The 13,249-nt window shown below is 60.0% G+C and overlaps 1 protein-coding gene across 4 annotated transcripts in view; it reads right to left on the reverse strand.

The window, feature by feature from the left end:
- The window catches only part of FOXP4 (forkhead box P4), a 56,255-nt gene extending 43,452 nt beyond the window's left edge, over window positions 1–12,803 (reverse strand). For 2 of the 4 annotated variants that reach the window (XM_086765529.1, XM_086765525.1), the window contains exon 1: window positions 12,676–12,803. The gene's annotated coding sequence lies outside the window, so the exon portion shown is untranslated. Of the gene's footprint in view, window positions 1–6,286; window positions 6,480–11,592; window positions 11,650–12,675 lie in introns of those variants that run through there. The other 2 variants (XM_086765528.1, XM_086765526.1) reach the window with 2 other exon arrangements.
- Between the last annotated feature and the right edge of the window lie 446 nt (window positions 12,804–13,249).

Raw genomic sequence — 13,249 nt, forward strand, 5'->3', positions numbered from 1 at the left:
CCTCCGAAGTTATAGGAAAGAGGGATGAGAAAGGAAGAGAAAAAAAAAAAAAGTAAAAAAAAATTAAAAAAAAGGAGCCTTTCAGACAAGAGGAACTCAAGGGAATGGGGAAGAGGGTGGGAAGAGAGACCAAGTTTTATTCATTTATTTTATGAGATGAGTAAAAATAATATATATATTTAAAAAAAAAAAGGCAGAGTTTTATAATGTCGCAGTGTTTGGAAGCAGCAGAAGGGAGAGGAGAGGGGGGAAAGCAACTAAGAACAGAAGGGCCAGCTCCAACCACCCGCCGTACGAGCCTCTCTCCCAACGAGATTCAATTAATTGATAACAAGAGGCATCAAATTAATTTTTCAAGGATGTTAGATTTTGATGAAGGAAAAAATCTCTCTGATTTTAATCGGGGCGGCGTTTAAAAGGCATAAATGAATATCCCTTTCTAATCATCTGAGGCGCCGAGGAAGCACCGAGCGGTTAACGTGAAAATTCAAATCGTTTAATTAGGGGGGGCCGAGGGGAGGTGGCCGCGGTGGGGGAAGGGGACCTGGCTTTTTCTTTTTAAAGAGCTTTATGAAGAAATTATTTTAAAAATCATTTCTTTCAAGCATCTTTGCTCTTCCCCCTCCCGCCCCGAAACGCACATGCACTTGTGAAAACATCTCTCAGAGGTTTTTCTTTTGAATAGAGACCGTTCCCCATCACAATCTAATTAACAAAAATGATAATGAACAGGGCGGGGGAAAAAAAAAAAAAATTCAGAAGGAACAAAAAAAAAAAAAAATAAAAGATTCCGAACTCCCAGGAAAAAAAAAAACCCGCAAAACAAGAGGAAGGACGCGTGATTTCCCAACGCGCTCGCCAGTGTCCCCATCCAGGCACCTGCCTAACAGAGCCTTGGGCACCGAGGAAGAGGAGAACTCTTCCTCTTGGATAGATCCACGTGTGGCATCGCCCCACGCGGGTCGAGGAAGAGGAGGGTCGCGGGGAAGCGCCCCGATTTCCCCGGCACCCAGCAGCCCTGGGAAGGGTAAACATCAGCGCTGGGGTGGAGGAAGGCTCCCAGCAAGGGTGCGTTTATGGGGGAAGCTCTTAAATAAAAACAAAACCTGCCCCGTCCCTTCAGGGGAGGCTGCAAAGGGCGGGGAGGAAGAAAATGACCTGGAACGGGTGAGGGACAAACCGGGCCGGGACAACGAGCGGTGGCAGGGCCACGGGCGTGAGCAGCGCCTCCAGCCCGAGGGACGCGGGACGGAGACAGAGACCCTCGCTCCGTGCCGGACCCCGAGCCGAATTCTCCAGCTGAGTCTGGGTGAAGTCACCCTGGAAGGCTGCTAAAAGTCTCTTCTGGCCTTTAAATAATCCAGAGGGGAGGGAAAAAAAGTCGCGGTGCCTGTCGAGCAGGAGGGAGGAACTCGGGTGCCGCGGGTTTTCCCAGACTCCGTCATGTTTTTGCAGAAATTCACCCAGAAAGCGCTCTGCTTAACGCGCTGCCTGCCTGCACGCTGACGCTCGGCGCTGCAAATCCCATTTCTATGCAGGAACAAGCCCGGTTTCCATCCAGAAATTACGCAGCTCACGAGGAGGGAGAAGAAAAAAGGCGGTGGGAGGGAGAACTGTCCTTGGGCATTTTCAAACTCCTGGTCTCAAGTCCATTTTTTTTGCATCCAAATCAGAGGCAAGCGTGACCCGAGGCCGGCTCCGTCCCGCGGCCACCGCCGGAGCCGATCTCAGCGCTTCCAAACAACTTCCCCGATTTTATTTCTCCACAGCTCGGCTCCATCTCACACGGACCCAACATCTCCCAGTCTGCCCAGCAGCCTCGGCCCGCGCACGGAGCAAAGCGCAGCCCCGAAGACGAACGCGGCTCCCGACGGCCTCGACGCCTCTGCTCCGAGCAGCAGCTGGAATAACATGGGGAATTTCTCCAGTGCTTTCTAAAAAGCTGGGAAGCGGCGCGTTGACAGAGGCCGGGCTGTCGCGGGGGTCGGCATCGGGAAGGGCGATGGCGGCTGCAAGGCCACGTGGCCCGCGCAGGGCGTCGGGAAGGCGTTTTTAACATTTCGGGGGCTCGGGAAGACGGCGAGGCTCAGTGGAGAGGCACGGAGCATCCCTCGGGCTGAGGGAAGCGTTCCCGCATGGAGAAACGGAGATCGCCGGGGTCCCCTACGCTCCTTCTCTCCGCGTGATCCGGATGAGCCAGGAGCAGCTGTCACGTCCTCTTCCCACATCCTCGTCCCCCTCCAGCATCCTCCCCACGGATTCCGGGAGGCCAACCCTTCGTCCAGCGCACCCTCGGATGGTTTTTCCCCAGCTCTGTTCCTGGCGGGATGGCAGCGCACCTCCACGCTTTCAGCATCCCTCTGGATTGCAGCCAGGCCGGCAGCACGGGAAGGCGATCCGGATCCACGGCATCACCGCGGCGTCACCCGCGGCCTTCCCAGGTCAACGCCGATCCATCCGGGCTCCTGCGCGTCCCCAGCGCTCAGCCCTCACCAGACCGCACACCGGGACACAGCATCTTCCCGAATTCAGGCAGCACATCCCCCGCTTTGCGGCTCGGGACAGAGCTACAGAAGGATGAAGTGAACAGAGGTGATCGGCACCTCCCAAATCCTGGCCGATCCCAGTCAGCGGGTGATGCTTCCTCCCGAGAAGGGCGAGACCCTCGAACAAGCCCAGCTTCAGGGTGCAAAGACACCCCAGAGCAGCACGCAGGCGGCTGCTGACGCTCCAGGCCGGAAGCACACCTGAAAAATTGTGGCTTTTTTCCGCCCCCTCCACCCCTCTTAAAAATAACCCTCATTCTCCAAAAATACCAGTTCACGATTCATCGATCGCAAGCGGTAACACCCCGCACCTCCCCTGTGAGCACCCATGGGTGCCGGGGCAGAAAGGGTTTCGAGGTACCCGGCACCCGGCCGGCCCCCGACGCGCCCCCCTGCCCGGGGAGGGCCGCAGGCACGCACGGGGCCGCGGGCGAGGGTGCCCGGCTCGGGCTGGGCGCGCGTACGGGAAGCTTCGCCGCGAGCCCCACCGCGGCTGCGCCACGGCTCGGGCTCCCCGCCGGCGTCGCTCCTCCGCAATCAGGTCACATCATCTTCCCCGCGTCTCCCGGTGAGACAGGGTCACGGACAACCTCTCTGTCCCCGTCCCCAACGTGCGTCCTCCCCGGCTGGGGAGCGAGCGCTCCGTGATGGCGGCGCCGTGGGGTCCCATCACCAGGCAGGGCACCAACCCCGGGGACGTCCCTCTTCCTCCCCAGACCAAAACTCATCTCATCACGGTGAGGGAAGGCAACGGCGCCGGGATATCGCATCAACCAAACCGCGAAGGGGACACGGTCGGGTCCCCAGCTCCCCTAGGGACGCGTCCCACCTCCCTCCCAGCCGATGAGCTCCCGGTGCCCGCCCGCGCCGCCAGCCCGTGCCCCCGGCATCCGAGATCCCCTCGACAGCAAGGAGATCTCCGCTGCGGTCGGAACGGACGGACCCCGTGATGAAAGGGGATGTGGGTCCCCTCTGAGGGCAGAGGGCCAGGATCTGCCCCTTCCCTCCTCTGCCGGACTTTCCTCTCCAGCAGCCCAAACCCACAGCTGGAAATTCAGCGGCACCGACGCTCCCCGCCGCAGCATCCGCTGCTCCGGTACGGCGGGGACACACGTGACCAGACAGCACCGACCTTCCCCAAATCCAGCACCCATCCCCAAAGGAGCCCCCTACCCATTAAACGTCATCTCCTTGCATTTCTACATGGACCGGCGTTTTCATCAGGGAGCATTTTAAACCAGCAGCCCCAAAACCCAGGGGGAAATGGCTCCGGCCCCGACACCGCGCTGCTTTCGCCCAGGCGATGCCGGCGTCGGCACCGGCGCGGGAACACGGCAACAAGGCGGCGTTTGATCCGCGGACGGGGCCGCTCTGACAGCCCCGAAGCTTGACCCGGATTCGGAGCTGCCGCTCCACTTCCCAGGGAAAAAGAAGAATTTGCTCAAGGCTGGAGCCCGCCAGCATCAAGGGAAAGGCTTCAAAGGGGTTTGAACCAGACCTTTCCACGCTAGGTACGAATAAAAACCCGGTTCAAAAGGAGAAGGGTGAAGAATCCAAACAGAGCCGTGCCAACCTGCCCACCGTATCCGGATAATCCCGAGCATCGTCCAAGGGCAGGCAGAGCCTGGCCCCAGGATCTGTCCCGTCAGAAGGAGCCGGGGAAACTCAGACCCAGGTTTCAGCACAAATCTTCGCTACGGGATGAAACCAACCTCGCGTTGCGTGAAGGGAGCGGAGCTGGGACAGAAATCCCTCTCTGGGGTCCCTCCAGCACGCTCGCATCCCCTCCCCAGGAAGGATTTTGGGACATTTTCCTTTCCTGTTTTTCCCTGGAGTGCATTGACTGGGCATCTGCCCTTCCCAAAATACACAACAAACCCCAAACGTGGGGAGATTTTCCCCAAAATGCAGAGCTGCCACCCCAGGCTGGAGAAGCCCCCAAGGGGCACTTGGGCAGCGATGCCCCACGCTCTGCAGCCCCCACGTCCCTGCCCCGGCCAGAAACCCCCCAGCGAGGGCTCTGGGGGGGTTTCACTCCCACCCATTGGGGTCTTCTGTGGAAAGCAGAGCTCTGAGCCCAGTACGCTTTACAGGGGTGCAGGATCTGGCCCCACGCATCCCATCCCCCGGCTTCTCACCTCCCACCTGCGACGGCTCCGCTGTCAAACCCAGACCCTCCCCAAGCAGCACCCTACAAACCCACCCCCCCCCGGGGACGGGACCCACCAAGAGGCTGAGACAAACTGGGAGCGCTGGGAGGCGCAGCAGCACCCTCCTGCTCCAACCCCCAGCCCCAGGTTTACCCGCCCGGCAGGGGACAAAGCGTCCCCTTTGTTTTCCAAATGAGAAATCATCTCGATTTTGAGGTTTTAATTTATTAACGGTGAATATCCGTGCCAGGCGGAGCGATCGCGGCCGAAGCCGAGCGCAGGGCACGGTAACGTGAGCGGGAGATCCCCCCCCTTCCCATAAAACAAACCACACCCTGCCGGGACCCCGCTGCAGAAATCCAGAGGGAAAGCGGCACCGCTCCGGTCGGGAAGCGGCTTCGCTGCGTTGGGGCGTAAAAGGAGAAAGCGCGAAGATTTTGGAACCAACCCTGGAGAAGGGCAGAGCTGGAGGTGGCATTTTCCAAAATCCACGGCTTTGCCCCCACCCAAATCCACCTCAGCAAAATAAGGGGGGGATTTTTTGCAGCTACACGCATTTTCAAAATCCACATTTCCTGCCACAAAAGTTACGGGACACTCTCCCCCCACATACTTCATTTTCTCTCCTTCTTCCGTTTTTTAACAGGCCCAGCGATGCCGTATTTGCATTCCAGATCCGAGTTACCCCGTGCTCCGGGGAATTTCCCTCCCGCTGTCAGGTCCGGCCGCATCCAGGAGGGATCGGCTGGAGAACTTTGGACTTTTGACGCCGGGAAACCCCCTGGGTGGCACAAAGCATCCCACCGCCTCCTCCCGCGCCTCCCAGCCGGGAGCAGGGACAGGGATGCAGGGCCGTGGGATGCTCGGCAGCGCTGGCCCCGTCCTGGGATCACAGAGCTCCTTTGGGAGAAGGAAGGAGATCCAGAGGGGACCCCACACCAAACGGGAAGCCGCGAGCCACAGGAGAGGGCTTTTCCCTCTCCAAATCCAAGGTCTCTGCCCAAACCCTGGTCCAGCTCAGCCCAAAACTCCCGATGCTCAACAAGAAACTTCTCCATATCCCATGGATGTTTACTGTCATGAGCCATTCCCGTCGCCCCGGGGTTGGAGGTGGCTCCTCCGACACCCTCGTGACCACCCCGAGCCCCAAAGACCCCAAGGACGTTTTGGCAACGCCACAACAGGGCACCTTCCCCTCACCCCGGCAGGCAGCAAGACGTCCCCCTGCCACCCCGTCCCCGCAGGGTTTGGGGACGGTCCCGCAGCCAGGAGCATCCTCCCGGCGGCAGGGCCGAAGCGGGACGTCCCGTGCAGGAATCCCCATCCCGACCCGACCGCCGCCGTGCCGGCACGTGACACCCAACTTAGCCGTGAGCCCAGCGCAAGCTCCGGCGCACCAGCGAGCCGGGCCGAGGAGCACCGGGAGACGCGGGCAAAGACGTTCCCACCAGCGGGGAGCAGCGGAAAACTCGCCGGCAGAGAACCAAAGCCAAGGGGGGGAGACCAGGAGGAGACGACATCCCTGGGCCGACGGCATCCCAGCGCATCCTTCACAATCCACACCTTGTATTTCTGCGTTCAGCAGCCTACCTTGAGCCTTCCTCCACCGCCCCTCTTCTCTAAGGCTTGAGGACATCTTTTACCAGGCCCACGCCAGCTTCTCCCAGGTGGTCCCCATCCAGATCTCGCCGCGGGCCAACACATAAAGGACAGCCCCCGGCTTGCAGGTTCACAGTAAGCAGGCAAAAAGAAAACCCCTCACCCAAAAATCTACAGTTTGCAGAATAAACCGAGACTCCCAGGGAGCGAGCGAAGGGCCAGAGGGTTCCGGGCTCCAACAGCTCCCGGCCCCCGACACAACTCCGCGGCGCAACGCTCACCTCGCCCTCGCCTAAGCGCGCGGGATGCGTTCGCTGCCCCAGACGGCACCGTGGGCGTTCGACGCCTTTCCCAGCCTGGGCGCAGTTAAATCCCACCAGACGGACCCAGTTCCGCCGGCAACCCGGCCAAGGGGTGTCGAAATAAGTCGTTTCCAGGTGAGCGGCTCATCAGCACCCGAGGAAAAAAAAAACAAACAACACACCGCGGGGACGGCATCGCCTCGGGAGCTGCCAAACGGCCCCACACAAGGAGCACGTACCCATCGCACAGGGGTCTTCCTCCTCCTCCTCCTCCTCCTCCCCAGGGAGGCCGTAGCTCCCCATCCCGGCGCGTTTCCCGGCCGGTGCCAGCTCCCCACCGAAGCCGGTCACGTGGAGGAGGTTTGCCAATGAGGCAGAATAAACAGCTTCCCAATCGCCTCCAAACTGGGATTCCCCACAGGATTCTTTTTCCTCCTCCAGTACCTTAAAAAGAATTTTTTTTTTCGCACCTTTCCACGGTTATGAAAGTAATCTTCCCAAAAAAAAAAAAAAAAGTTTTATTACTGCACCCATGGCTTCCAATAAACGCACCCGGGAGCCCCCGGCAGAGCCAAGCCAAGAAATTCCCTCCCACGGCCACCCCCCGCTGCCTATTTTGCCAAAAACCAAGTGTGTTTGCGCTGCTAACCCGGACGCGGCGGCGCGGGAGGAGGGTTTCCGCCGGAACGCGCCGCAAAAGACGCTTTTTTGCCAACTCGCCGGGGCACGAGAGCGGGGTGGCAAGCGTCGCCCGGGGCCGGCCAACGCCGACACCGGCTCACCGCTCGGCGGGGCGGACGGGCGAACGCAGGCTTGGGTTTTGGTTTTTTTCCTTAAAAAAAAATAAATAATAATAATAAAGAGCAGCAGATCCCACCTCCCCGTGCCAAGCGCTTCGCAGACGCAGGGCGCGTTCGCCTGGGCATCGTTACAGCTCGGTGCCCGCGGCATCGCCATCCCTTCGCGACTTCCCTCCAGCAGGATCTTTATAAAACAAAACACAGCGGGTTGCGTTTTCCTCCGCCTCGCCGACCTCCGAAGGGAGCAGCTCTCCTCCTCCGCCACTTCTGCCTCTTAATTCTTCCCTTCCCCTGCCGCCGTTCCACCGGCAAAGGCGTTCCTGCCACGGGCAGCCCGACGACCAGCGACATGTTTTATCATAGAGTTCCCTATGCGATTGTCAAAAGGGGGTTAAATTAGGAAAAGTTTTTAAAAAAAAAAACCAAAACCATCAAGCAGCGTCTTATACAACAAACGCTTGCAGTAAGGAGGGGAAAAAAAAAAAAAATCGGGAAGTTTTTCAAGCTGTGCCCAGCCCCATCCCGATCTGGGAGTTTTATTGGACTTTAAAAGGTGCCGCACAGCGAGCAGGGGGAGGGGGAAAGTTTTGGGAGACGATAAAAAATGGGTGCGAGCCCGTTCCCGTGCCATGGGCCGAGGAGCCCCCGCGGCCCCACCGGGGTCACCAAGCGGACGGCGCTCGCTGCAAATCCGGCGTCGTGGCCCCCGCGTCGCTCTCAGGTGCGCCGGGGTCTCCGGAAGCGGCATGCGGAGGATTTTCACCTTTTCCGATAAAAAGTATGAGTTTCCAAGTGTATTCAGTTTTATTTTCCCACTTTTTTCTCTCCTCTCTCCCAAGAACCCAGAGTTCACCCCTCCGAGGGGACGATGCCCACGGTGCACCCCTCCCCGGGCAGGACCGAGCCCCCCCAGCCCGGTTTTTGAGGTGCCCCCCCATCCCACATCCGCGCCGGAGCAGCTGGAAATCAAAGCGGACGGGGACAGGAAATTTCAAGTTCCCACTCCTAGCAGCGGCAGGTGACGCGGGGGCGGCGGCAGGGTCATTTCGGGAGCCCCGGCGCAGAGCGGAGCAGAAACCCAGGGCGGTGACCCCCCCACCCCACCCCACGCAGCGGGGAGCATCCCCACGAGACCCCCACGAGCACCTGCCAGCCACCACCCGGGGCTCTCCCGTGCTCCGAAACCACCGGATTGGGACGGAGGGGAAAAACCATCCCGGCTCCCCCTTCCCCAAATAAAGAGAGTTTCCCCAAATAAAGAGAATTTCCCCAAATAAAGAGAATTTCCCCAAATCCTTCAGCGGGCAACGCGCCGCAAAGAGCCACAAACGCGCGTTACTTTTAAACGAGCGAAAGAAAAGCCGGGGACCTCCGGGCTCTCCCGCTTTTCTCCGGTCGGAAAAAACGAGGGGCCACGGTTTGCCCCCCCACTTTGCTACCACAAAGGCAAAGCCAGCACCGCAAGGGGAGGGGGGGGGGTGAGAAAAAAAAAAAAATTAAAAGGAGAGGAAAACGCTGAAAGGCAGCGGCTTGGCAGCCCCTGTCCCCAGCCCCACAGCGAGAGGCGAGCATCGGCAGGCTGAAAGCATCCCGCTCTCCAGCCGCGGAGAAGAAAAGCTGCCGGGCTCTCCGGGCAGCAGCAACTTCACAACTGAGTGCACTCGCATTCCTGCCGCGTTATTGGGAGAGAAGGGGCCAGGCCGGAGCAGATATTTTAGTGTCACTTGGGTTTATGCATTGCACAGATTTTTTTTTTTTTTTTTTTTTTTCTCTCCAAACGCGTCCCTGCTCTTCTCTTTCCAATGAGGACGTAAAACACACAGTCACTCGTCTTCCCCGGAGGGCAGGGAGGTGACAGGACACAGCATTTACAAATATTTTCTTTTTTTTTTTTTTTTTCCCCCCCAAGTATCAGCCCCCTCCTCGCCTCCCCCTTCCCCCCAGCAGCAACTTTAATCCCTTTTATTTCATTTCGCTCTGTTTGCTCAGGCTCCTGCCCCCCCTCCCCACCCCGGCACGCAGCCCTCCCCTCACCCCCGCGTTCTCCATCGCACACCCCCCCCCTTCCCCAAACCCACGAGCGGGGGGCACCCGCCGCTCCCCCATCCCCCCCCCCCCCCCCCCCACGCTGGGACCCCAGTGGGCAACGCATCCCTGGGGGGCACCGGTTATGGGGTGGGGGGGGGGGGTGGGATTTTCCAAGCCGATCCTGTTCTCCCACACTTCTCTCCACCAAGTCCAACTTCGGCGCTGCGCGGCAGGGCCGGTTTCTGGGAGCGTTTGGGATTTTATCACCGGAGCGATGCTCGAGCCGGGCTGGGAGCGGGGGCATCCCCATCCCCACGCCGGCTAAAGGAGTTCGGGGTGCAGGGGGCAACCCGTAACAAAAAAACAAAAAAAAAAAAACACCCCGCAACAACTAATAAATGAGAATTTAAGAAAAAAAAATTTGAAATAATTTAAAATCCCGGGAGCATCTCCAAGCAGGCGCTCCCAGCGTTATCCGGACGCCGAGGCACCGCAGCCCCCAGCCCCGGCACCACAAAGGGCAGAAGAAAGGCAGGAGGCACCCAGGGCTTCCCAGCCCCGACAAAAGGAAATTTTGTCCCTTCTCCCCTGCGCATCCCCCCTTCCCAGTTTGATTTAAGCGACCCGGAAAGGGAAAAAAAAAAAAAATAGAAATGGAGCAAATTTTCCAAATCTGATGATTTTCTCCATCCACCCACAACTGAGAGTTCGTTGGATTTTTCGACGGACTTGACGATGGGGTGGGAATTAAAAAAAACAAAAATTAATAGTAAATTAAGATTTCACAAGAGCCTGAGGTTTCGCTGTACTGAACCGGGAATACGGGGAGGCTCGGGAGGGAAGACGGCCACGCAAACGCACGCCCGGACCGGGGTCACGCCGCCCGCGCCAGGCGCACGTTGGGTTGATGTAACATCAGACGCCTGCTCTCCGGCGCAACGCGTCGCTCGCGTAAATTTTTTAAACGCACGAGAAGAAATTTGTAAAAAAGCAAATCCTACTTCTGGTTCGGGTTAAAAACAACCCAGCCTTTTAATACAGAAACTAATAACGTTTTTATTGCGCGCCCCACGGCTTTACAACGCCTGGGGAAAGGCGAGGTCTCCAGCGATGCCAAGTTGGGTGGGAGCGCGGTAGAAGGCAAATCTCCGGGTACCGCCGGCTCCCAGCAAGGGCGACGGGGATGGGAGAGCTGCCCGAAGCCGACGAGCGATCCCGGGCAGGAATTCGGACACAAATTCCTCTAGGACTATATTAAGAGCAGCAAAAAAAAAAAAAAAATCCACCCAAGTTTTCAAAGCGGGCACTTCCCGAGCACTACTCCGAGCAAAGCGGAGTTTGCAAGCGCCTGTAAATTATTCCTGCCTTCCCCTACGCGCGTTTTTATTTCTATTAAAAAGCACACAGGAGGGGACAGAGGGAGAGACAGCGCTTCGCTTATTTTTTTTTAAAAAGGGGAAAGAAAAAAAAAAAAAAAAAAAAAAAGAACAAACCAAGAATCACTCCCAAATGGAAAAAGAAAAACCAATTACACTCCACTTGTTCTCTCCTCTCCGCACCTTCGAAACGCGCCTGCCAACTCAAACCAGATTTCCTACCAGCAGGAGAAATATCCAGAGCCATCCCCCGCGCGCGCGGTGCTTTCCGAAGCGGGAGAGAGGGGGAGAGGGGAGAAGAGACAGAGGCGCGTTTGTTTATCGGACGGACGAGGGAGATGGATCAGGGAAGAACAGCAATATCCCAACTTCGCCAGCGCCGGGAGAGCATCGCGCAACGAAGGCGGACACCGGGGTGGGGAAGGGATGGAGAAGGATGATCCGGGGCTCCCGGTGACCACCGCCGGCTTCGTTCAGCGGTACTTGCCCGGGAATTTCTCAACTCCCAAAAGACGACAGCTCCGTCATAAAAAAAAAAAAAAACAAAACTCTTTCCAAACACGTTATTATCGCCGCTGTTATTAGGAGCCGCCGCCACGTCCCCGCCAGCCCGCCGAGACCTCCCGCGGGCAGCGGGCTTGCAGAGAGACCCCCGAAACCCTCGGCAGAAACCCACCCCGACCTCTCTCCCCCGGCAAACAAAGCCCCACCAAAGCCTCTCCAAAACTTTGCGACCGGGGCGAAACGCGGGGCAGGGCTCGGCCGCGCAACCCCAACTCCGGGATCCAAACCTGGGGGGATTTTCTGGGGGATATCCTCCAGCTCCATCCGAAATCGGGTGCGCGCGTGCGTCCTCCTCTCCCCTCACCTTGCAGTTGGGGGTTATTATTTTTAAAAGACAAGGTGGAGAATTTCCCAGGGCGCTGCCGGAGCAATGGCCAGGCTGGCTGCAGGTTGACGGTGGGGGGGGGAACGGCGGCGGCTGCTCCTTCTCCCAGGAATTTTCCAAAAGTTGGGGCTGACTTAGTTATTTATTTCGGAGGAGGCAATGGCACCCGCTGGGCGCGGAGCAGCAGGGCTGGGGCCGAGTTAAAACGCAACGTGGGGGGGAAAGGGGGGGAAAAAAAAAAAAAAAAAAGAAAGAAAAAAAACCCCACTCGAGCCCCTCAAGGAGCTAGGATTGAAACAAAATTGCTGGGGGGGGAAAGAAAGATGGGAGGGGGAAAAAAAAATTGGGAAGCACCAACAAAGGGAGCCCAGGGGCGGCTGGCAGGGAGGGGGGTGCCGTTCCCCCCCCCCCAACCCGGTGCGAAGCCGCTCACGGGGGTGCGGGACCCCAAAGCGGCGGGGTCTGGATGCGGCCCCCGCAGCGCGGCTCTGCCTGCGGCAGCGCAACTTTCCCGCAAGCCGCCCCCCACCCTGCAAAAGGGGGGCTGCCCCCCCCTCCCCTCCCCGGGCCGGTGAAACGTCGGAGGGTTGGGGGGGGGGGGGGGGGGGCGGCGGAGACCCCCAGCGCCCGCCCGCCGCCGGGGCCGCCCCAGGGACGCCACGCACACACCGGGACCCCCGCCTCGGGGACCTCGCGCCCCCCCCCCCAACCCCCGGCCCCGCTCCCTTTGTCCGCAACAAACTTCCGAGCGCGGGGGCGGAGGGGGGGGGGGCACACGGCACACGCGGACCCGCCGCGCTCCTGCGGGGTAGGGGGGGGGGACACACGACACGGCCAGGGCCCCCCGCCCGCCCCACACCTGCCGGTACGGACGTTAAGTGGGGGGGCGGGGGAAGGGTCCCGAAACACCCGCGGGAGCACCCACGGGAAGGCACCGCGGACACGCGGGGACCCTCCCGCCCAGCTCCGCTCCGCTCTCACCCACCTGGTCGCTCCGGACGCCGGGGTTCCGCCGCGCCGCCTCTCTCCGCACCCCCCCCCCCCCCGCCCACCCCCCCCGCCCGCCCAGCCCGTCCGTCCGTCCGTCCAACCTTCCCCAAACTTCGACGGGGCGGCCGCCGGCGGTGCCTACGAGTTTAGGAGCGGCGCGGCATGGCGGGGGGCTGCCGGGCACGGGGCGGGGGGGCTTCTCCCGGGGGGTACCGGCGGCTGCTGGGCGGTGCCGGGCCGGGCGGAGCGCGGGCAGCCCGGGGCCGGGCCGGGGCCGTGCGCGCCGCGCTCAGGTCCGGCTCCGCGCGGCGGCGGCGGCGGCGGCGGCGCGGGCGCGGCGGCGTGGGGCGGGCGCCGGCCGCCCTACCATAATTCCTCTAAAGCAGGTGCAGCCGCTTTCTCCGCCCGCCCCCTATTCCTCCTCCCCTGGCTGGTGGAAGGGGGGCACGCACCCCCTGCCTGCGCTTTTGAGAGGGGGAGGTGTCGCCCCCCCCCCGCTCCTCCAGTCTCTTCCCCTCGTTAACGCCTGCGCTAATTGCTTCCAGCGGTGCGCTGGGGCTGGGTGGGGG

Source organism: Chlamydotis macqueenii, chromosome 23, assembly GCF_036417535.1.
Source record: "Chlamydotis macqueenii isolate bChlMac1 chromosome 23, bChlMac1.mat, whole genome shotgun sequence".
NCBI classification, from domain to species: Eukaryota; Metazoa; Chordata; class Aves; order Otidiformes; family Otididae; genus Chlamydotis; species Chlamydotis macqueenii.